At 43.5% G+C, this 23139-nt stretch overlaps 1 non-coding gene across 1 annotated transcript; it reads right to left on the reverse strand.

The window, feature by feature from the left end:
- Window positions 1-14023: 14023 nt before the first annotated feature.
- On the reverse strand, window positions 14024-14161 carry LOC119936691. The gene has a single exon (XR_005453824.1). It is a non-coding gene; the product is annotated as a small nucleolar RNA SNORA7 (small nucleolar RNA).
- Window positions 14162-23139: the final 8978 nt, after the last annotated feature.

Raw genomic sequence — 23139 nt, forward strand, 5'->3', positions numbered from 1 at the left:
ATATGTACAAGTAAAATAAATAAATAAATAGAGTAATAAATATGTACAAACATATATACATATATACATATATACAGATGCTGTGGGGAAGGGAAGGAGGTAAGATGAGGGGGATGGAGAGAGGGACGAGGGGGAGAGGATGGAAGGGGCTCTGTCTGGGAAGGCCTCCTAAATGACAGTGCACAGGACAGTCAGTCCATCAGTCAATCGTATTTATTGAGTGTTTACTGTATGCAGAGTGCTCTAGTAAACACTTGGGAGAGTTAAATGACAATAAATAGACACATTTCCTGCTCACAACGAGAGGGTGAGGAGAACATTTTTCTCTGACTCAGACCGCCAAAAGGTCTGAAGTCAGCCTTGCCTGAACCCTGATCCGAAGAATCTTGGCAACATGCCACACAGGAGAATTTGACACACGGCAATCACCTAGTGTGGAAGTCCTGCATTTACCCAGTTTGGAAGTCCCCTTGGGTCGGTGGTACTTAACAAAGATCCCAGAGTCCCTTGGGGCACTTCAAAGGTACTGTAATTGTTCATTGAGGAGAAAATTATTGAGCAAGCCAACCAATTAAAGTCATAAAAGAACTAATTTTCCCATGATTTGAACAAGCCTGCCATCTTTCTTTTAGCCCATCTGTAGCACTAGGCCTCTACAATGTAAGTTCCTTATGGGCAGGGAATGTGTTCTGATATTGTTATATTGTACTCTCCCAAGTGCTTAGTACAGCGCTGTGCACTGTACTAAATATGATTGACTGAATGACTGGCCACATGGCCTGTCACAGAGTATACCCCCAAACTGCAAGCCAAGTTCCTTCTCAATCAATCAATCAATACTATTTAGCGAGTGTGCAGCACACTATGCTAAGTCCCTAGGCAAGTACAAGATTACAGAATCCCTACCCCCAGGGAGTTTTGATCGCAAACTCCTTGAGGTTGGAGGTCATGGTCGCTTCTATTGAACTCCCATATGTTGATAGAGTGCCCACAATAAGTGCTCAATGAATGCTATTTATGGAATGCTTGAGTTCTAGGCTGGAAATCAAACATAAAATAATATGAAAATCAGAGGAGGAAATGCTCAATAAATAGAGGATGTTAAATGATTTGTACAAAAGTATAGGAGGAAATAATCACTGGCAAAAAATAGAGTGGTGGTGTGGAGCACTGAGATGATAGAAAGGAGAATGGGATCTGGTAAGGATAGTGGGATCCATTCACCCACCACCTACAAGAAAGGGGAAATACCTCAGACAGTTGAACTAAATGTGAGTGTCTTTGGCTGTGAGGTATCTATAATAGCCTCAATCCCTGGACTTCACTATATTCGATCAATAAAATGGGTAAGGCCTATGTGAATTGTTTTCTACAAACTCTTTTATTAAAATCACATCTCCTCCAAGAGGCCTTCCCCACTAAGCCCTCATTTACCTGTATCCCTTCTCCCTTCTGCATCACTCTTGTATTTGGATTTGTTCCTTTTATTCACCAAACCTTCAGGCCCTCAGTATTTATGTACATACCCAGAATTTACTTTAATGTCTGTCTCTCCCTCTGGAGTGTAAGCTCCTTGTGGGCAGGGAACATGTCGACCAACTCTGTTATATTGTACTCTCCCAAACACTTAGTACAGAGCTCTGCACACAGTAAGGTTCAATAAATTGATTTGTGATCATTCCTCCCCAATGGAGCAGGTCATTCATTCTTTCAATTGTATTTAATAAGCGATTACTATGTGCAGTACACTGTACTAAGCCCTTGGGAAAGTACAATACAACAATAAAGGGGGACAATCCCTGCCCACAGCGAGCTCAAGGTCTAGAGGTCTATCTCAATAGCAAGCAGTCAAGTTTGCTTCCTTCAGCTAAATGACCCATGAAATACTGCTGTAGGATTCATGGATCCGAGTAGTGGTCAGTGATGTGACTCAGAAAAATGTTTTCTGAATTGACCGCAAAAAATGACATTTCCTCGCTATTCATTGGAAAGTTATTTGGACTTAAGAAAGTATTGCACAAGCGTTCATGGACTAAAAGTAATATGGGTCATCTTTATTCTGCATGTGTCTGTGCAGTGTAGATTTTGGGGCTTTGTTTATTTTTATAATATTTGTTAAGCACTTTATTGCTATGTGCCGGACACTGTGCTTAAGCACTGGGACACAGTCTTTGGCCCACATAGGACTCACAGTTTTAATCCCCATTTTTTACAGATGAGGTAACTGTGACACAGAGGAGATAAATGGCTTACCCAAGGTCACACAGTGACAAGTAATTCTAGACTGTGAGCCCGCTGTTGGGTAGGGACCGTCTCTATATGTCGCCAACTTGTACTTCCCAAGCCCTTAGTACAGTGCTCTGCACACAGTAAGTGCTCAATAAATACGATTGAATGAATGAATGAAAGTAATGAGAGCTGGGATTAGAACCCAAGGTTGGGGTTTAAATGCTGAAAGAAAGGCATTCCCTTTCTTTTGTTAGTGGAGAAGGTGACAAATACCCAGTAGGTGCCTTTTAAATAGCAACAGTTCCAGGAGGAGGACAAATTCTGGACTAGGAAAGGAGAAGGAGAAGATTTTTAAAGAGCCAGTCTGTCTCAGCCCCATGGATGTGGAAATAGACAACTTTAGAAGCGTATATTTGGAAAGAAAAGGACCCCATGCAGCATAACCTTTGAGGAACAGTGCATTTTCATAGTTCAGCCTTTACTCATTTACAAGACGCCTCAGCCCACAACAAAATAGCAAGACTGCCCTCTTTTGTTTCAGTTTCCATGAGTGCTTTGCCTCTGTGTGGTACATCTGGTAAGACATCCGTGCAGATGTAACATCTACATAAATCTCCCCAATAAACAACTAAATAAATAGCCCTCTTAATTGCCGGGATGTGGTATAATGTTCATTAGCTGGCTAAGCCCCCTGTGTTTTTATTGGCCTTTCAGATTCATCCAAAAGAGATCCTCGGGGGGAGGGAACAGAGCACAAACTGCAGGAAGCATTAGCCAGGGAATCCAGAGTCCCAAGGTCAACAAACCCACTGAAATCAGACCTTTCGTGGCTTTGCTGGGAGGAAAGCAGCCAGAAGCAGTGTGGCCAAGGGGAAAGATCACAGGCCTGGGAGCCAGAGGACCTGAGTTCTAATTCCAGCTCTGCCAATTGTTTTGCCAATTGCTTGCTGTGTGACCTGGGCAAGATGCCTAACTTCTCTGTGCCTCAGTCTCCTCAACTGAAAAATGGAGATTCAATGTCCATTCTCCCTCCGACTTCAGACTGAGAGCCCCAGGAGGGACTGGGATTCTGTCCAACTAAATTAACTCGTACCTACCCCAGTGCTTAGAAGACTGACACACAGTAAGTGCTTAACAGGTATCATAAAACAAACAAACAACAAACAAGGAAAGCTCCGGCAGAAAGAAACTCTAATACTTTGGAAACTGGGCAGCAGCAAGAGAAGCAGCATGGCCTAGTGGATAGATATTGGGCCTGGGAGTCTGAAGGTCATGGGTTCTAATTCTGGCTCCACCACTTGTCTGCTGTGTGACCTTGGGCAAGTTACTTCACTTCTCTGTGCCTCAGTTACCTTATCTGTAAAATGGGGATTGAGATTCTGAGCCTTATGTAGGACAGGGACTGTGCCCAACCCAATTTACTTGTATTCAACCCAGTGCTTAGTATAGTGCCTAGCACATAGTAAATGCTTAACAATTATTATTATTATTATTACTATTATTATTATTATTATTATTATTATTATTATTATTACCCTGGGGGAGGTGGGATGCTCTTGCACCCAGAGGGTATGTTATTAAGGGGTCTGGCCTTTCTGAATGGCTTTCTTAAAATGGTGTTTGAATACTAGACTCCCTAGAAGGGACTGTACAGTGAGAACAGTGATTCCCTATGTTCCTAGGTTCTTCAAACCCTGGCTTCCCTTTCTCTCTCTTTCTGTCTCCAATCAACTGTATTGATTGAGTGCTTACAGATTACAGAGGACTGTACTAAGCACTTGGGAGAGTGTCTATATGTTGCCAACTTGTACTTCCCAAGCTCTTAGTACAGTGCTCTGCACACAGTAAGTGCTCAATAAATACGATTGATTGATTGATTAAATAAGAGAGTTGGTAGACACACTACTTGCCTACAGTGAGCTTATATTTATATTAATGTCTATTTCTCCCCTCTAAACTGTAAGCTCTTTGTGGACAGCAAATGTGTCTGTTTATTGTTATATTGTACTCTCCCAGTGAAAAAACAGGATTGAAAGAACATGGATTTTTTGAAACTGATGGAGAAATCAGTGTTGGAGAAGGCTTTTGAGAATACCATGGACTGCCTGAAAAACAAACCAATTGGTTTTAGAGCAAATTAAACCGAAGTGGTTTTTGGAAGACCAATGACTCGACCTAGATTATCATATTTTGGACACATAATCAGTAGGACAAATTCTCTGGAGAAGACACTAATGCTTGGAAAAGTCTAGGGAAAATTGGGGAAAGGCAGATCAGCAACTAGATGGGTAGAGACCACAACAATGATAATGGAAAAACCATTAGAAAGGGTGCTGATTATGGCAGAGGATAGGATGTTCTGGAGAAAGTACACCCGTAGAGTCACTGTGAACCGGAAACAACTTGACAGCACTTAATAATAATAATAATACTCTCCAAATACAGTGCTCTGCACACAGTAAGTGCTCAATAAATACAATTGACTGACTGACTGACTTACAGTCAAGGGGGGAGACAAACATTAATATAAATAAATGTAACAGATATGTATATCAGTCCTGTGGGGCTGAGGGTGGAGTGAATATCCTGTGCCCAGAGGGTACAGATCAAAATGTATTGATGATGCAGAATGGAGAGGGATTAGGGGAAAAGAGGGCTTAAACAGGGAAAGCCTCTTGGAGGAGATGAGACCTTATAAAGATTTTGAAGGTGCCAAGTGTGCTGGTCTGGCATATATGGAGGGGGAAATCAATCAATCAATCAATCAATTATACTTGTTGAGCACTTACAATGTACAAGCACTGTACTAAGTGCATAGAACTGAAGGAAAGTCTGAAAGAACTCAGGGAAAGTTCTGTGGACCCTAGTCCTGAGGATAATGGGGGATGCGGCGACCCTTAAAATGAGGGGACTGGCATAAAAAAGTAAATTTATTTCATCATTTTACATTGATTAAATCACCTCACAAGAGTGCTAAGAAGAAACCAATTAAGCTTTATAAGCTCCTTGAGTGCCTACAAAGAAAAGAATTCTTAATTCACTAATAAATGAATAGATAAATGGCATCAAAATTTGCTAAGTAAAAACTCTGCTCATTCTCTGCCCCACAGCACTTCATTCATTCATTCATTCATTCATTCATTCAATCGCATTTATTGAGTACTTACTGTGTGCAGAGCACTGTACTAAGCGCTTGGGAAGTACAAGTTGGCAACATATAGAGACGGTCCCTACCCAACAGCGGGCTCACAGTCTAGAAGGGGGAGACAGACAACACAAAACATATTAACAAAATAAAATAAATAGAATAGTACATATATACAAGTAAAATAAATAGAGTAATAAATGTGTACAAACATATATACAGGTGCTGTGGGGAGGGGAAGGAGGTAGGGCGGGGGGGATGGGAAGGGGGAAGAAGGGGAGAGCAAGGAGGGGGCTCAGTCCGGGAAGGCATCCTGGAGGAGGTGAGCTCTCAGTAGGGCTTTGAAGGGCAGAAGAGAGCTAGTTTGGAGGATGTGCGGAGGGAGGGCATTCCAGGCCAGGGGGAGGACGTGGGCCGGTGGTCGATGGCGGAACAGATGAGAATGAGGCACTGCGAGGAGGTTAGCAGCAGAGGAGCGGAGGGTGCGGGCTGGGCTGTAGAAGGAAAGAAGGGAGGTGAGGTAGGAGGGGGCCAGGTGATGGACAGCCTTGAAGCCGAGAGTGAGGAGTTTTTGCCTGATGCATAGGTTGTCTGGTAGCCACTGGAGATTTCTGAGTAGGGGAGTAACATGCTCAGAGCATTTCTGCACAAAGATGATCTGGGCAGTGACGTGAAGTATAGACTGAAGTAGGGAGAGACAGGAGGATGGGAGATCAGAAAGGAGGTTGATGCAGTAATCCAGTCGGGATAGGATGAGAGATTGAATGAGCAGGGTAGCGGTTTGGATGGAGAGGAAAGGGTGGATCTTGGCGATGTTGCGGAGGTGAGACCGGCAGGTTTTGGTGATACACTGGATGCGAGGGGTGAATGAGAGAGTAGAGTCGAGGATGACACCAAGGTTGTGGGCTTGTGAGACGGGAAAGATGGTAATGCCATCAACAGTGATAGGAAAGTCAGGGAGAGGGCAGGGTTTGGGAGGGAAAATAAGGAGTTCAGTCTTGGACATATTGAGTTTTAGATGGCGGGCAGACATCCAGATGGAGATGTCTTGAAGGCAGGAGGAGACACAAGCCTGAAGGGAAGGAGAGAGAGCAGGGGCAGAGATGTAGATTTGGGTGTCATCAGCGTAGAGATGGTAGTTGAAGCCGTGGGAGCGAATGAGTTCACCAAGGGAATGAGTGTAGATGGAGAACAGAAGGGGACCAAGAACTGACCCCTGAAGAGCCCCTACAGTAAGGGGATGGGAAGAGGAGGAGGAGCCCACAAAAGAGACTGAGAATAAATGGCCAGAGACATAAGAGGAGAACCAGGAAAGGACAGAGTCTGTGAGGCCAAGGTTGGGTAGCGTGTTGAGGAGTAGGGGTTGGTCCACAGTGTCGAAGGCAGCTGAGAGGTCAAGGAGGATTAGGATAGAGTAGGAGCCATTGAATTTGGCAAGCAGGAGGTCATTGGTGACCTTTGAGGGGGCAGTTTCAGTGGAATGTAGTGTACAGAAGCCAGATTGGAGGGGGTTGAGGAGAGAGTTGGCGTTGAGGAATTTGAGGCAGCGTGTGTAGACGACTCGTTCAAGGAGTTTGGAAAGGAATTGTAGGAGGGAGATAGGGCGATAACTAGAAGGGGAGGTGGGATCAAGAGAGGGTTTTTTAAGGATGGGGGAGACATGGGCATGTTTGAAGGCAGAGGGGAAGGAACCAGTGGAAAGTGAGCAGTTGAAGATGGAAGTTAAGGAGGGGAGAAGGGACGGAGCGAGAGATTTCATGAGATGAGAGGGAACGGGGTCAGAAGCACAGGTGGCCGGAGTAGCACTTGAGAGGGGGGAGGAGAGCTCCTCTGAGGATACTGCTGGGAAGGATGGGAGAGTAGCAGAGAGTGTTGAGAGCTGGGGTGTTGGAGAAGGTGGGGGAGTGACTTTGGGGAGCTCAAACCTGATGAAGTTAATTTTACTAATGAAGTAGGAAGCCAGGTTGTTGAGGGTGAGGGTGAAGGAGGAGGGGGAGGAACAGGGGGCCTGAGAAGAGAGTTAAATGTATGGAAGAGCTGATGGGGATGATGGGCATGGGTGTCAATAAGGGAGGAAAATAGTTTTGTCTGGCAGAGAAGAGGTCAGAGTTAAGGCAGGAAAAGATAAACTTGAAGTGAAGTGAACGAGGTTGGCTTGGTGTTTAGACTTTCCCCAGCAGCGTTCAGCAGCTCGAGCATAAGAGCGAAGGAGGCGGACAGTGGCCGTGATCCAGGGCTGTGGTTTAGTGGTACAAGAGCGGCAAAGGGTAAGGGGAGTGAGCAAGTCTAGCTGAGTAGAAAGGGTAGAGTTGAGAGCAGTAATCTGATCATCAAGATTGGGTACAGAGGAAAGGGAGGTGAGGTGGGGTGTGAGGCACTCAGAAAGATGGATGGGGTCGAGAGAGCGGAGGTCTCTGTGAGGTAGTAATATAGATTTACAGAGGAGAGGAGTGTGAGTGAGGAGGCAGGTGAGAAGGTTATGATCAGAGAGCGGGATTTCAGAGTTGGTGAGGGTGCAGTTAGTGCAGCGGTAGGAGATGATGAGGTCGAGGTGTGACCAAGTTGGTGAGTGGGTGAGGTGGGGTGGAGCAGGAGGTTGGCAGCGTCAAGGAGAGATAGAAGGCGGGCAGCAGAGAAGTCACCAGGGATATCCATGTGGATGTTGAAGTCTCCGAGGATCAGCGTGGGCATGGAAATGGAGAGAAGGAAGGTGAGGAAGGGGTCAAAATTGTTGAAGAAGTTGGAGTTGGGGCCAGGGGGGCAGTAGATGATGGCTACAAGAATCTGGAGGGGGTGGTAGAGGCGAATAATGTGGGCTTCAAAGGACACTTGCACACATATCTGTACGTATTAAGCCCCATAGTACTTATGTACATATCTGCACAGGAGAAGCAGTGTGGCTTAGTGAAAAGAGCCTGGGCTTGGGAGTCAGAGGTCGTGGGTTCTAACCCTGGCTCTGTCACTTATCAGCTGTGTGACTTTGGGCAAGTCACTTAACTTCTCTGTGCCTCAGTTACCTCATCTGTAAAATGGGGATTAAAACTGTGAGCCCCACATGGGACAACCTGATTACCTTGTATCTACCCCAGTGCTTAGAACAGTGCTTGGCACATAGTAAGCGCTTAACAAATACCATAATTATCATTATTATTTGTAATTTATTTATTTATATTAATGTCTGTCTCCCCCTCTAGACTTTAAACTCACTGTGGGCAAGGAGTGTGTCTATTTTTTTTTTGTCTTGTACTCTCCCAAAGTACTTAGTACAGTGCTCTGCATACGGTATTTGGTTTTCTGTCTCTCTGTAAGCTCATTGTTTCCAGAGTTGGGGAGAAAAGTGATTCCATCTGCATGTCTTCTCTTTCTTTTTTTATTTTCTTGATAAACACTTTTCATCTGCTTGCTTTATGAAAGGAGGGGGTGGTTGGAAGGGGCTGGAATCAGAGATCTGATGAGCAGGAACTGTGCGGTTTCTCCCTCAGCCCAACACAGGCCATGCTTCTTCCCCACGATTGGGGCTTGCAAAATCACGGTCCCTGAACTGAAATCTCTATTGCTTAAGTAGACTCTGAGTAGGATATTTTCCAGAAAGAATGAGGCACAGACCGAGAAATGAGAGCATCTGCACAGTTGGGGAAGCAGCATGGCCTAGTGGATAGAGCACGGCCCTGGGAGTCAGAAGGTCCTGGGTTCTAATCCCGGCTCTGCCAATTGTCCGCTGTGGGACCTTGGGCAAGTCACTTAACTTCTCTGGGCCTCAGTTACCTCATCTGTAAAATGGGGAGTGAGACCGTGAACCCCACGTTGGCCAGGAACTGTGTCCAACCCGATTTGCTTGTGGCCACCCCAGCGCTTAGTACAGTGCCTGGCACATAGTAAGTGCACTTAAACTGTGAGCCCACTCCTTTTAGACTGTGAGCCCACTGCTGGGTAGGGACTGTCTCTATATGTTACCAACTTGTACTTCCCAAGCGCTTAGTACAGTGCTCTGCACACAGTAAGCGCTCAATAAATACGATTGATGATGGTACAAATACCACAATTATTATTGATATTGTAGTCTTGCGGTCTGATCTAGGGCAACCTTTTCGATCATCCAGTCTGCCTTAGAATGATCTGTGCTGTTGCAGCCCCTGCCCAGCCTTTTAGTGGAAACCCATCAATACATATCTTTAAAGATAATATCTAAATATAGGATATTATATAATAAATATAATATGTATGTATATATTATATGATCCAATATGTCATATATTATATGATATAATATATTATATATTATATGAAGCAGTGTGGCTCGGTGGAAAGAGCCCAGGCTTTGGAGTTCATATCCCGGCTCCACCAGTTGTCAGCTGTGTGACTTTGGGCAAGTCACTTAATTTCTCTGTGCCTCAGTTACCTCATCTGTAAAATGGGAATTAAGACTGTGAGCCCCCCGCGGGACCACCTGATCACCTTGTAACCTCCCCAGTGCTTTGCACATAGTAAGCGCTTAATAAATGTCATTATTATTATTATATATCATATATAAGCTGTGTACATATCGATATTAATGTCAGTCTCCCTTTAGACTGTAAGCTCATTGCAGGTAGGGAATGTGTCCGTTTACTGTTACAGTGTACTCTCCCAAGTGCTTAGCACAGTGCTCTGCACACAGTAAGCCCTCAATAAATTCGACTGACTGTATGTAAGTGCTCAGTAAATCAATCAGTCGTATTTATTGAGCGCTTACTGTGTGCAGAGCACTGTACTAAGCGCTTGGGAAGTACAAGTTGGCAACAAATAGAGACAGTCCCTACCCAACAGTGGGCTCACAGTCTAAAAGACTGTGTAAATGCGACTGACTGCAACCTCTAGACTGTAAGCTCCATTTGGGCGGGGAATATGTTGATTAATTCTATTGTATTCCACTCTCCCAAGCACTTAGTACAGTGCTCTGCACCTAGTAAGAGCTCAATAAATACCACTGATTTAAGGATTGAAGACAGGTCTGTTTATTAATTTAGAATTAATTAGAATTTATTAATAAATAAATACGATTGATTAAGCAGCTGGTTAAATTCTACCTACCAGCCGTTAGTGATTGTTTTCTGCCATCTAGTGGAATTAAAGTAGAATAGCAATAATCACGGCTTGATTGGATTCTCACAGATTAAATTCTCTCCTCTGAATTGATTAAATGATTTTTTTCTCCGTGAAACTCTAGGGAAATATAAAACACTATCGCTGTAATGAAAGCCAATTATATTTTATTGTTCTCCTAAAAGTTTAACGTTCTCTATATTAACACTAGTCACCAGATAAATATTCCTCTTTCAGATACCAACTCCTGCATGTCAAATGCAATTTAAAGGGTCATAAACACGCATCTTTTGGTGATTCTAACATTGAAGCCAAAGTTCATCCAAAAATAGGAATAAGTAATTGCATCTTTTAAAAGTTAATTCAGCAAAAAGGTGTTTTAAAATATAAATGCCAACAAGAGCAGTGTGGCCTAGTAGAAAGAGCACAGACTTGGAAGTTGGGAGGGATCTAGGTTCTAATCCCAGCTCTGCCCCTTGCCTGCTGCATACCTTGGGCAAGTCACTCCACTGCCTTGGGTCTCAGTTTTCTTATCTGTAAAATGGAGGTTCAATTCCTATTTTTCCTAACCCTCAGGCTGCAAGCCCCACATAGGACAAGGAATTTGTCTGACCTGATGTTTTCCTGCATCCTGCCCAGCACATAGTACAGTACTTTTTTATGGTATTTGCTAAGTGCTTATTATGTGCCAGGCACTGTGCTAAGAACTAGGGCAGATATGAGCTTGATGCACACCTTGTCTATGTCCTCTAGAAATCCACTGCCCCTCTCCTTTCCTCAATCATCCACCTTTCATTACCTCCAGGTGGCTAAATGGAGGGTTTTCTTGCCATGGTCAAACAGAAGGGCTAAAGGAATTGGGGCAGGTCATCCCAAGGGCAAAGGGGGAAACAGGACAAAATGACCAGAGTGAGGCCTTTGAGATAATAATGGTATTATTATAATAATTGAGGCACAGAAAAGTGATTTGACTTGCCCACCTACCTACCTACCTACCTACCAACCAACCACGCTACCTAGAGAAGCAGCGTGGCTTAGTGGAAAGAGCACAGGCTTGGGAGTCAAAAGTCGTGGGTTCTAATCCCTGCTCCACCACTTGTCAGCTGTGTGGCTGTGTGGCAAGTCACTTAAATACTGGTATTTCTTAAACGCTTACTATGTGCCAGGCACTGTACCGAGCGCTGGTGTGGATACAAACAAATAGGGTTAGACACAGTCCCTGTCCCACCTGGGGCTCACAGTCCAAACCCCATTTTACAGATGAGGTAACTGAGGCCCAGAGAAGTGAAGTGACTTGCTCAAGGTCACACAGCTGACAAGTGACGGAGCTGGGATTAAAATCCATGACCTTCTGACTCCCAAGCCCAGGCTCTTTCCACAGAGCCGCGCTGCTTCTCTAGCTAACCAGGACTTTGTCTTTTCTTGAGACTTCAGCCATTTTATCTGCACATTGACATTCAAGATCAGTGTATATGCTATTAATGCTTCCTTTCTTGTTAACCTCTGTGTAATTCATTTGATAATCACCTTTTGATTTAATCATAAGATGGAAAAATCCATTAGAACCCAGAGTGATTCAATCGACGGTTGGATGGGGAAGGAAAACTCTGAACTGGCTCTTTGACTTTCCTACATAGTTGCAGCAATCAAACATTCTCAAAAAATGGTGACAAAGGGCACAGTCCTTGAAAGTAACATTCCCCTGTCCCTAATCTTTTCAGATTCAAATCATCTCCCTACCATAAAGAACTTCTCCTAACTTCAAACCCACTGAACAATAATAACCAAAATCTTCAACCCGCAATCAGTAGTGAAAACGTTTTTTAAAAAGAACAGGAAACACGGGTTGCATTTCAGATGAGAAATACCTGTCGGCACCCTCAGCTGGATTTGAGAGTTTTTTACTACCAAATGAAACCTTCAGTTCATTCATTCAATCGTATTTATTGAGTGCTTACTGTGTGCAGAGCACTGTACTAAGCGCTTGGGAAGTACAAGTTGGCAACATATAGAGACGGTCCCTACCCAACGGTGGGCTCACAGTCTAGAAGGGGGAGACAGACAACAAAACCAAACATATTAACAAAATAAAATGAATAGAATAAATATGTACAAATAAAATAGAGTAATAAATATGTACAAACATATATACATATATACAGTTCTTATTCAACCCTAAATAAAGGATGGGAAACTTAATTTAAAATGACTTTCTTCATCCTGTTGATTTAAAATCACAATTAAGTCATTTTTTCATGGTTATTATTTTATTAGTACATCAAATTGCTAATTAATTTACAATCTAATAATACCTAATAATAATAATTCTTATTATTATTGCAATTACAATCATTACAATCTAATAATACCTAATACAAATGATAATGTCCTAAGAAGATTAAAGTTAGAACAAAGTTATGATCATTTCAATCCTTTGCTGACTCTATTGACATACCTAATCTCCTATTTTCCAGAAAGCCAAGGAAAAATAGAAGCATTTTTACAAAATCAATCAATCAATCGCATTTATTGAGCACTTACTCTGTGCAGAGCACTGTACTAAGCTCTTGGGAAGTACAAGTTGGCAACATATAGAGACGGTCCCTACCCAAAAGTGAGCTCACAGTTTAGAAGCAATATGCAAGTTTCACCATTTTCCTTCATCTTGCCTCTGACATAGGATAATATTCTATGACCTATTCAATCAATCAATCAATCAATCATTCAATGGTATTTATGGAGTGCTTCCTGTGTGCAGCCAAGCAGTATGGCCTAGGGAGGCAGAGGACCTAAATTCTAATCCTGCCACATCTGCTGTGTGACTTTGGGCAAATCAGTGATCTTCTCTGTGCCTCGGTTACCTCCTCTGTAAAATAGGGATTAAGACTGGGAGCCCCATATGGGACTGGGACTTTTTGCAACCTGTCCAACTTGTATCTTCCCCAGCACTTAGTTCAGTGCCTGGAACATAGTAAGAGCTTACAAATACCATAAAAACAAAATTAAAAAAAAACCAAACAGAGCACTCTACTAAGCACTTGGGATTGTAATGCCACAGAGTTGCTAAACATGGTCCCTGCCCATAATAAGCTCACAGTTCATTCATTCATCCAATCACATTTTTTGAGTGCTTACTTTGTGCAGGGCACTGTACTGAGCACTTGGGAAGTACAATTCAATAACAAATAGAGACAATCCCTGCCCACAATGGGCTCACAGTCTAGAAAGGAGGAGACAGACATCAAAACAAGTAAACATTCCTTCATAGAGCTTTTAGAGAATTTTTTCTGAAGTACCACAGTCACTTCTCTCTATCCCTCTGTCCTTCTATCTTTCCCTCTATTCTCCACCCTGTCCTGTCTTATGCTGTCGAGTACTCTCCGACCCATGGAAACACCACGGGTACATCTCTCCCAGAACGCCCTGCTATGCATCTGCAATCGTTCTGGCAGCTTATGCAGAGAGTTTTCTTGGAAAAAATCCGGGAGTGGTTTGCCTTTGCCTCCTTCTGTGCGATAAACTTCTCCCTCGACTTTCTCCCATGCCTCTGCTGCCCAGCAAAGGTGAGTTTGTAGCAGATAACCTTCCACTCGCTAGCCACTGCCCACGCTAGGAATGGAATGGGTAGGCCTCTGCTTGACTCTCCCTCCCGTAGTCGAGACTGGTAGAGCATTGGAAGCTCTCCAGGTGCGACCCTGAGAGGGGATTCTCCACTCAGATTTCTTTTAAAAATATTTACTAAAGACTACAAAGCTGATTTTCAGAGAGAAATGGGCACATGAATTGAGATGGGCTCAAAGACGATGCATTGTCCAAACAGGACAGGTGAGAATGCAGATGCCCACTTTTGGGTAGGGACTGTCTCTATATGTTGCCAACTTGTACTTCCCAAGCGCTTAGTACAGTGCTCTGCACACAGTAAGTGCTCAATAAATACGATTGATGATGATAACCTGTTAAGAGATGGAAATACGGAAAGGTGAGGCGAAATCAAGCTCATTCGGCGGTCAATGAATCACAGCTGTGAGCCCACCAGAGGCCAACTCAACTGAAAGGCCAGTCACATAGCATGGTCTAGTGGAAAGAGCACAGCCCTGAGAGTCAGAAGGACCTGTGTTCTAATCCTAGCTCTACCGCTTGTCTGCTGGTTGACCTTGGGTAAGTCACATCATTTCTCTGTGTCTCAGTTCCCTCATCTATAAAATGGGTATTAAGACTGTAAGCCCCATGTGGGATAGGATCTGTGTCCAACCCAATTTGCTTGTATCCACCCCAGACCTTAGTACAGTGCGTGGCACGTAGTAAGTACTTAACCGAAACCACAATTATTATTATATACGGAAGCCTGGATTTCCTTACAAATTTCCTTAAAGGATTTTCAGGTTTTCTCTGTGCTTCAGCCCCTTCCTCAACCTTCCCAGGACTTCGGTGTTACAATGTTTCAATATCTCTGGGTTGCTGTGGGGCTTAGTGGAACAAAGCATGAGTCAGGGAGATCTGCATTCTGATCCCGATCCCACTGCCCTGATGTAGCATTGAACCCCTAAGTGCCTCAGTTTCTTCTCCTGTAAAATGGGGATAAGATAGCTGGGTCTCCCCACCTTTTTAATTGCCGGACCGAGATTTTGCCTAATCTGATTATCTTCTACCTACAGCAGTGTTTTTGCACCTAGGAAGAGCTTAATAAATGTGATTATTGTTGTTATTATTCTCCACTCTCTTGTTAAAATATCCCCAACAGAGCGGTCTTCAATTCCTTCCGACGGTTTCTGTAGGTAAAGTCTTGGCAATTGAGCCGATTGCTTTTCTAACATGAGAGACCCCATTTGGTGCCAAAGAGATGAACTTTGGGTACAATACAGAGTAAAGTATTAGTAATTATTAATAATTAGTATTTACTCAATGCTTACTATGTGCAGAGTACTGTGAAAAGAGCACACACTTGGGAGTCAAAAGTCGTGGGTTCTAATCCCGGCTCTGTGACTTGTCAGCTGTGTGACTGTGGGCAAGTCACTTAACTTCTCTGTTCCTCAGTTACCTCATCTGCAAAATGGGGATTAAGACTGTGAGCCCCACGTGGGTCAATCTGATTACTTTGTATCTACCCCAGCATTTAGAACAGTGCTTGGCACATCGTAAGTGCTTAACAAATAGTATTATGATGATTATTACTGGACTAAGCACCAGGAAAGCATACATAGGTGGAAATTAGACACCACTTTTGACCACCTGAGGGACTCCCAAACTAAGAATATGAATGGGAAAAAAGCAACTGGAGACAGACACAAGAGGAGTGTTGAAATAATAAAACACTAAAACAACATAAAAGACAAGGACAAATAATAATAATGATGGCATTTGTTAAGCGCTTGCTATGTGCAAAGCACTGTTCTAAGCACTGGGGAGGTTACAGGGTGATGAGGTTGTCCCACATAGGGCTCACAGTCTTAATCCCCATTTTACAGATGAGGTAACTGAGGCATAGAGGAAGTTAAGTGACTTGCCCAAAGTCACACAACTGACAATTGGTAGAGCTGGGGTTTGAACCCATGACCTCTAACTCCAAAGCCCAGGCTTTTTCCATTGAGCCAGGCTGCTTCTCCGTGTACTGGGGGTGCCTGGGGAGGGAGGAAGGAATAGGAAGGGAAAGAAGAGGAAGAACCCATCCATCCATCCATCCCAACAAACGGGGCACATCCTGCCCTTGGGGGGCCTGGGGTGGTGGGTGATGGATCCTTTCCTCTGAGCCCTCCCCAGCCCCAGCTTTGGGAGAGAAGAGAGGGAAAAAGAGAGAGAGAAAGAAAGACTCATTCATTCATTCAACTGTATTTATTGAGCACTTACTGTGTGCAGAGCACTGTAATCAGCGCTTGGAAAGTACAATACTGCACTAATAATAATAATCATGGTATTTGTTAAGCACTTACTTTGTGCCAGGCACTGCACTAAGCGCTGGGGTGGATACAAGCAAATCAGGTCGAGTATAGTCCCTGTCCCACATATACAAAAAAAAAAAAAATCAGTAATGTGCTATGGCTAGAGGAGAGACCCCCTTCTTCCTACTCTCTAATTTCTAATACTGAGTCCATGGCTAAGGCAGGCCATGGCTATTCCCCTCTGTGGCTTTGGGTGCCGGGGAACAACTTCCTGGGTGTTGAAGTGTAGTCACAGCTTCCCTTTCCCCCGTCCATGTGGGCAGGAAGTTCCAAGGAATGGAGATTTGGGGAAAACCCAGCAAGCCAACTAGAAGTCTCTTGCTCCTTGGTGAGGAGATGAAAGTTGATGAAGTCCTCCAGGAGGCCTTCCCAGACTGAGCCCCCTTCTTCCTCTCCCCCTCCTCCTCCTCTCCATCCCCCCCCTTACCTCCTTCCCTTCCCCACAGCACCTGTATATACATATATATGTTTGTACGTATTTATTATTCTATTTATTTTACTTGTACATATCTATTCTATTTTATTTTGTTAATATATTTTGTTCTCTGTCTCCCCCTTCTAGACTGTGAGCCCAATGTTGGGTAGGGACCGTCTCTATATGTTGCCAACCTGTACTTCCCAAGCGCTTAGTACAGTGGTCTGCACACAGTAAGCGCTCAATAAATACGATTGATTGATTGATTGATGGGAATTTCCTTCCCGCTGAGGCAATACTGTTCATGCATAAGAAAAGATAGACCACTACTAGAGACCTACTTTGGTTAGAATCTGGAAGAGAGCGCGCTGGACTACCATCTGATCTGCTACTGACTGTCACTTTGGCCAAGGGATGGCATCCCTTTGTGCCTCTATTACTCTATTTATTTATTTATTACTCTATTTATTTATTACTCTATTTATTTATTTATTACTCTATTTATTTGTTTAATACTCTATTTTGCTTGTACATATTCTATTTATTTTATTTTGTTAATACGTTTTGTTATGTTCTCTGTCTCCCCCTTTTAGACTGTGAGCCCACTGTTGGGTAGGGACCGTCTCTATATGTTGCCAACTTGTACTTCCCAAGCGCTTAGTACAGTGCTCTGCACACAGTAAGCGCTCAATAAATATGATTGATTGATTGATTTGTTCTCTGTCTCCCCCTTCTAGACTGTGAGCCCACTGTTGGGTAGGGACCGTCTCTATATGTTGCCAACTTGTACTTCCCAAGCGCTTAGTACAGTGCTCTGCACACAGTAAGCACTCAATAAGTACTATTGAATGATTGAATGAATGCCTCAGTTTCTCTCTTGCCCCTCTGACCCCCAATCCTCAGGAATACAGTAGTAGTGGGTAGTAGATAGAGCACGGGCTGGGAGTTAGAGGCCATGGGTTCTAATCCCGGCTCTGCTACTTGTCTGCTGTGTGGCTGTACCACTTGTCTGCTGTGTGGCCTTGGACAAGTCACTTAACTTCTCTGTGCCTCAATTACCTCATCTGTAAAATGGAGATTAAGACTGTGAACCCCATGTAGCACAGGGACTGTGTCTAACCTGATTACCTTGTACCTGATTACTTTGTATCCACCCCAGCTCCTAAAACAGTAATTGGTAACAGTAAGTGCTTAACAAATGCCATAATTATTACTATTATTATTATTTTTACTATTATCACTTAATACAGTTCTTTGCTCACAGTAAGCACTCGGTGAAAACAATTGAATGATTGATTACTTTGCTACATTGTTGTTAAAATTGTGGATTGGGTCTGTGTTCCCGGGAACGGTGCCCAAATAATCTGAAAGAGGAACCTCCAGACACAAAGGGGAGAATTGAGTCTAGTTTGAAAGAGAACATTTCTTAGAGGGAAGTCTTTCTTTGAATCAAAAGGATTCTTGGCTACAGGGTGAATCACTGACTGCTGGAACACTAGGCAACATCAAAGCAGTTGGTAAATGAACATCTTTTGTAAGCATAGATTCTGTAAATAATGATATTAATAAAGAAGTTATTAAGCACTTTTTATTTTGCTAAGCACTGAGGAGATGCAAGATAATCAGATCAGGAAGTGTTTTTTGTTTTTATTTTGTGTATTTGTCCTTGTACTTTATGTTATTTTAGTGTTTAGTTCAATATTTTATTATCTTTCACTGCATCTATCAACAGTGGTTCCTTCTATTCATTTATATTCTGAGAACTGTGACTAATGCCCTTAATCACCAGGGGCTGTGTATTCTTTCCCAGAGCTTAGTACAATGCTCAGCACACAATACGCCCTTATTATGTACTATTACTACTAGTCCCTGTCCCACAAGAACTAAAAGGAAGGGAGAGCAGTGGTCTTATACCCATTTTAGACTGTGAGCCCACTGTTGGGTAGGGACTGTCCCTATATGTTGCCAACTTGTACTTCCCAAGCGCTTAGTATAGTGCTCTGCACACAGTAAGTGCTCAATAAATATGATTGATTGATTGATTGATTTCAGAGATGCAGAATCCGGGGCCTGGAGAGGTCAGCGACTAGTCCAAGTTCAAACAGAAGGCCAGAGGCAGAGCCAAGTCTAGTACTGGAATCATGTCACTTTCTCTTTCCAACAGACCTCGCAGATGCTGATGAACTGCGGAGTTTATAACACGGGAGAGTCCATCTTTAAAATCCCAATCATTTCTACTGCTAGTTTCTGTAGAAATCCTGATCATCTCAATGATCTCTGGGTAAGGAGGGCTAAAGTTGCTACTTCTGGCAATTCCCTTATCAGATTTAGCATGGGAACAATGGTGAGGATATGCTGGTTCTTAGGTTTTAAGCTTTCTGAGCTTCCTTAACATGCCCAGTGGACCTGTCCCCCCGGCTGCCTTTGACACAATCAGATCCAGGTTCAAATTGGTTTTCTCTAAATACAGCACTGACATTTCCGTGTTTGAATTTCAATCCCACCGGGGTGTCCCTGTCTGGAGCTCTTCATGATGGATTTAGATACGGTGGTAATTTAGGGCAAGCGTTCTGAAAGCTACCAGTATTTGAGGATTCCTTTTGGTGATTTTCAGAGATAAGTGATCATGAAATTAGTGCAGGAGGAAGGCATAAATGGGGGAAATGAAGCTGAATGAAAATCGCGTGATAGATAATGAAATGTGTGTGGGGAGTACCAGTTCTGTGTTCAGACTGAAAGCGGGTGAGGCGGGTATTTCTGGGTACCCTGCAAAGAGGGTGGAGGTGAGGAGGAAAATTTGAAATCCCCAGCCTCTCTCTATCTGAGTAGATTCACCAGTGTTAACAGGAACCTCTGCATCAAACAGAAACTCCTCTTCATCGGCTTTAGTGCACTTTCCCCTCCTACCTCACCTCGCTACTCTCCTACTACAGCCCAGCCCACGTACTTTGCTCCTTTAATGCCAACCTTCTCACTGTACCTCCATCTCATCTATCTCACCACTGACCTCTCAGCCATGTCATTCATTCATTCAATTGTATTTATTAAGTGCTTACTGTGTGCAGAGCACTGCACTGTTTGAGAGAGTACAATATAGCAATAATTTTAATGAGAAGCAGTATGGCTCAGTGGAAAAGAGTACGGGTTTTGGAGTCATACGTCATGGGTTCAAATCCTGACTCTGCCAATTGTCAGCTGTGTGGCTTTGGGCAAGTCACTTACCTTCTCTGGGCCTCAGTTCCCTCATCTGTAAAATGGGGATTAAGACTGTGAGCCCCCCATGGGACAACCTGATCACCTTGTAACCTCCCCAGCACTTAGAACAGTGCTTTGCACATAGTAAGTGCTTAATAAATGCCATCATTATTATTAATAAGCAGGTGCATTCCCTGCCCACAATGAGCTTACAGTCTAGGGAGGGGAGACAGACATCAATACAAATAAATAAATTACAGATATGTACATAAGTCCTGTGGGGGTGGAAGTGGGGAATAACAAAGGGAGCAAGTCAGGGTGATGCAGGAGGGAGTGGGAGAAGAGAAAATGCGGGGGCTTAGTCTGGGAAGGCCTCTTGGAGGAGATGTGCTTTCAATAAGGCTTGGAAAGAGGGGAAAGTTAGTGGTCTGTGGGATTTGAGGAGAGGTGGCATCACAGGCCAGAGGCAGGATGTAGACTAGGGGTCAGTGAAAAGATAGGTGAGATGAAGACACAGTGAGAAGGTTAACACTAGAGGAGTGAAGTGTGCATGCTGGGTTGTAGGAGAATAACGAGGTGAGGTAGGAGGGGGCAAGGTGATGGACTGCTTTAAAGCCAATGGTGAGGAGTTTTTGTTTGGTGCAGAGGTGGACGGGCAACCACTGGAGTTTTTTTGAAAAGTGGAGTGGCATGTCCTGAACAGTTTTGGAGAAAAATAATCCGGGCAGCAGCCTGCCTTTGTCCTGGCATGAACTCCCTCTTCACATCCATCAGACAATTACTCTCACCAACTTCAAAGCCTTACTGAGGACACATCTCATCCGAGAGGCCCTCCCAAACTAAGCTCTCATTTCCACTATTACCTCTCCCTTATGCATGGCCTATGCACTCAGATCTGTCCCCCTTAAGCATTTGATGTTCACCCCAATCTCAACCCCACAGTACTTACGTATATAACTCTAGCCTTTCTCATTTTCCCCTTTCTATAATTTATTTTAATGTCTGTCTCCCCCTCTAGACTATAACCTAGGGATTGTGTCTACAAGTTCAATTTTATCATTCTTTCCCAAAAGCTTAGTACAATTCTCTGCACATAAGAGCTCAAAAAATATGATTCATTAATTGATTGAGTGGTGACCTTTGAGAGGGCAGCCTCCATGGAGGGAAGGGATAGTGGGGGTGACGTGGGGAGCCAGTGGGTTTGAGGAGGGAATTCAACATCTGAAACAACTGGCAAATTTACTGCTATGTAGGTCCTTGAGGATGAAGAGACAATGTTTAGGAGTAAACAAAGGGCTGGGATGATGCTGTGTGACCTTGGGCCACTCATAACTTCTCTGTGCCTCAGCACATATAAAAAATGGAGACTAAGACCATGAGCCTTATGTGAGACAGGGACTGTGTCCAACCTATCTTGTATCTACCTCATTGCTTATTATACGGTGCCCGGCACATAGTAAGTGCTTAACCTCCCCCCTCATGTCTGCTTTGTGACCTTGGGCAAGTCACTTAACTTCTCTGAACCTCAGTTACCTCATCTGTAAAATGGGGATTAAGACTGTGATCCCCACGTGGGACAACGTGATCACCTTGTATCCTCCCCAGTGCTCAGAACAGTGTTTCACACATAGTAAGCACTTAACAAATGCCATCATCATTATTATTATTATTAAATACTATTAATATTAATTAATATTAATAGAGAAGCAGCATGGCTCAGTGGAAAGAGCGCAGGCTTGGGAGTCAGAAGTCAGGGGTTCGAATTCCACCTCCCCCACATGTCTGCTGCGACCTTGGGCAAGTCACTTCACTTCTCTGGGCCTCAGTTCCCTCATGTGTAAAATGGGGATTAAGACTGTGAGCCCCACACGGGACAACCTCATCTCTTTGTATTCCCCCCCAGTGCTTAGAACAGTGCTTTGCACATAGTAAGTGCTTAACAAATACCAACATTATTATTATTATTATTGAAAAATGTGAAGGCAAGCAGCGGTTGATATGAAAAAATTGGGTCATTGTCACCAGCATGTCAGACAACACACCTAATAATAAAAATAACTGTGGTATTTGTTACTATATGCCAGACACTGTATTAAGAGCTGGGGTAGGTACAAGCTAATCGGGATGGACAGAGTCCATGTCCCACAGGGAGCTCACAGTCTTAATCCCCATTTTACAGATGAGATAACTGAGACACCTCCTTCCCTTCCCCACAGCACCTGTATATATGTCTGTACATATTTATTACTCTATTGATTTATTTTACTTGTACTTATCTATTCTATTTATTTTATTTTGTTAGTATGTTTGGTTTTGTTCTCTGTCTCCCCCTTTTAGACTGTGAGCCCACTGTTGGGTAGGGACTGTCTCTCTATGTTGCCAACTTGTACTTCCCAAGTGCTTCGTACAGTGCTCTGCACACAGTAAGCGCTCAATAAATATGATTGATTGATTGACACAGAGATGTGAAATGACCTTCCCAGGGTCACACAGCAGACAAGTGGTAGAGTTGGAATTAGAACCCAGGTCCTTTTAACGTCCAGCCTCTACTCAGTAAGCTACACTCATCATCATCATCATCATCATCAATCGTATTTATTGAGCGCTTACTATGTGCAGAGCACTGTACTAAGCGCTTGGGAAGTACAAATTGGCAACATATAGAGACAGTCCCTACCCAACAGTGGGCTCACAGTCTAAAAGGGGGAGACAGAGAACAAAGCCAAACATACTAACAAAATAAAATAAATAGAATAGATATGTACAAATAAAATAAATAAATAGAGTAATAAATATGTACAAACATATATACATATATACAGGTATATACATATATACAGAACACTACTTCTTGTTCTCCATTGTGAATTCAGGCTGGGCTGAACGGAGAGGAAAGATGAAGGAATAGCCACTTCTCTGTATATTGCACTCTCCCAAGTGCTTAATACAGTGTGCTGCACACAAAATAGCTTTCAACAGATACAGTTGATTGATTGATTCTCAGTGGCAACAGTTTGGGTGTGAGTTTGCTGTGTCTCCCTCGGTGGGAGGCAGTGGTTCCGGTTTTCGATGACCTGGGATGGCTGAGGCAGTTGGACAGAGAGTGATCTCTATGTCCCGGTCAGCTCTGTGACAGT

The sequence above is a fragment of the Tachyglossus aculeatus genome, chromosome 1, assembly GCF_015852505.1.
Source record: "Tachyglossus aculeatus isolate mTacAcu1 chromosome 1, mTacAcu1.pri, whole genome shotgun sequence".
Taxonomy (NCBI): Eukaryota; Metazoa; Chordata; class Mammalia; order Monotremata; family Tachyglossidae; genus Tachyglossus; species Tachyglossus aculeatus.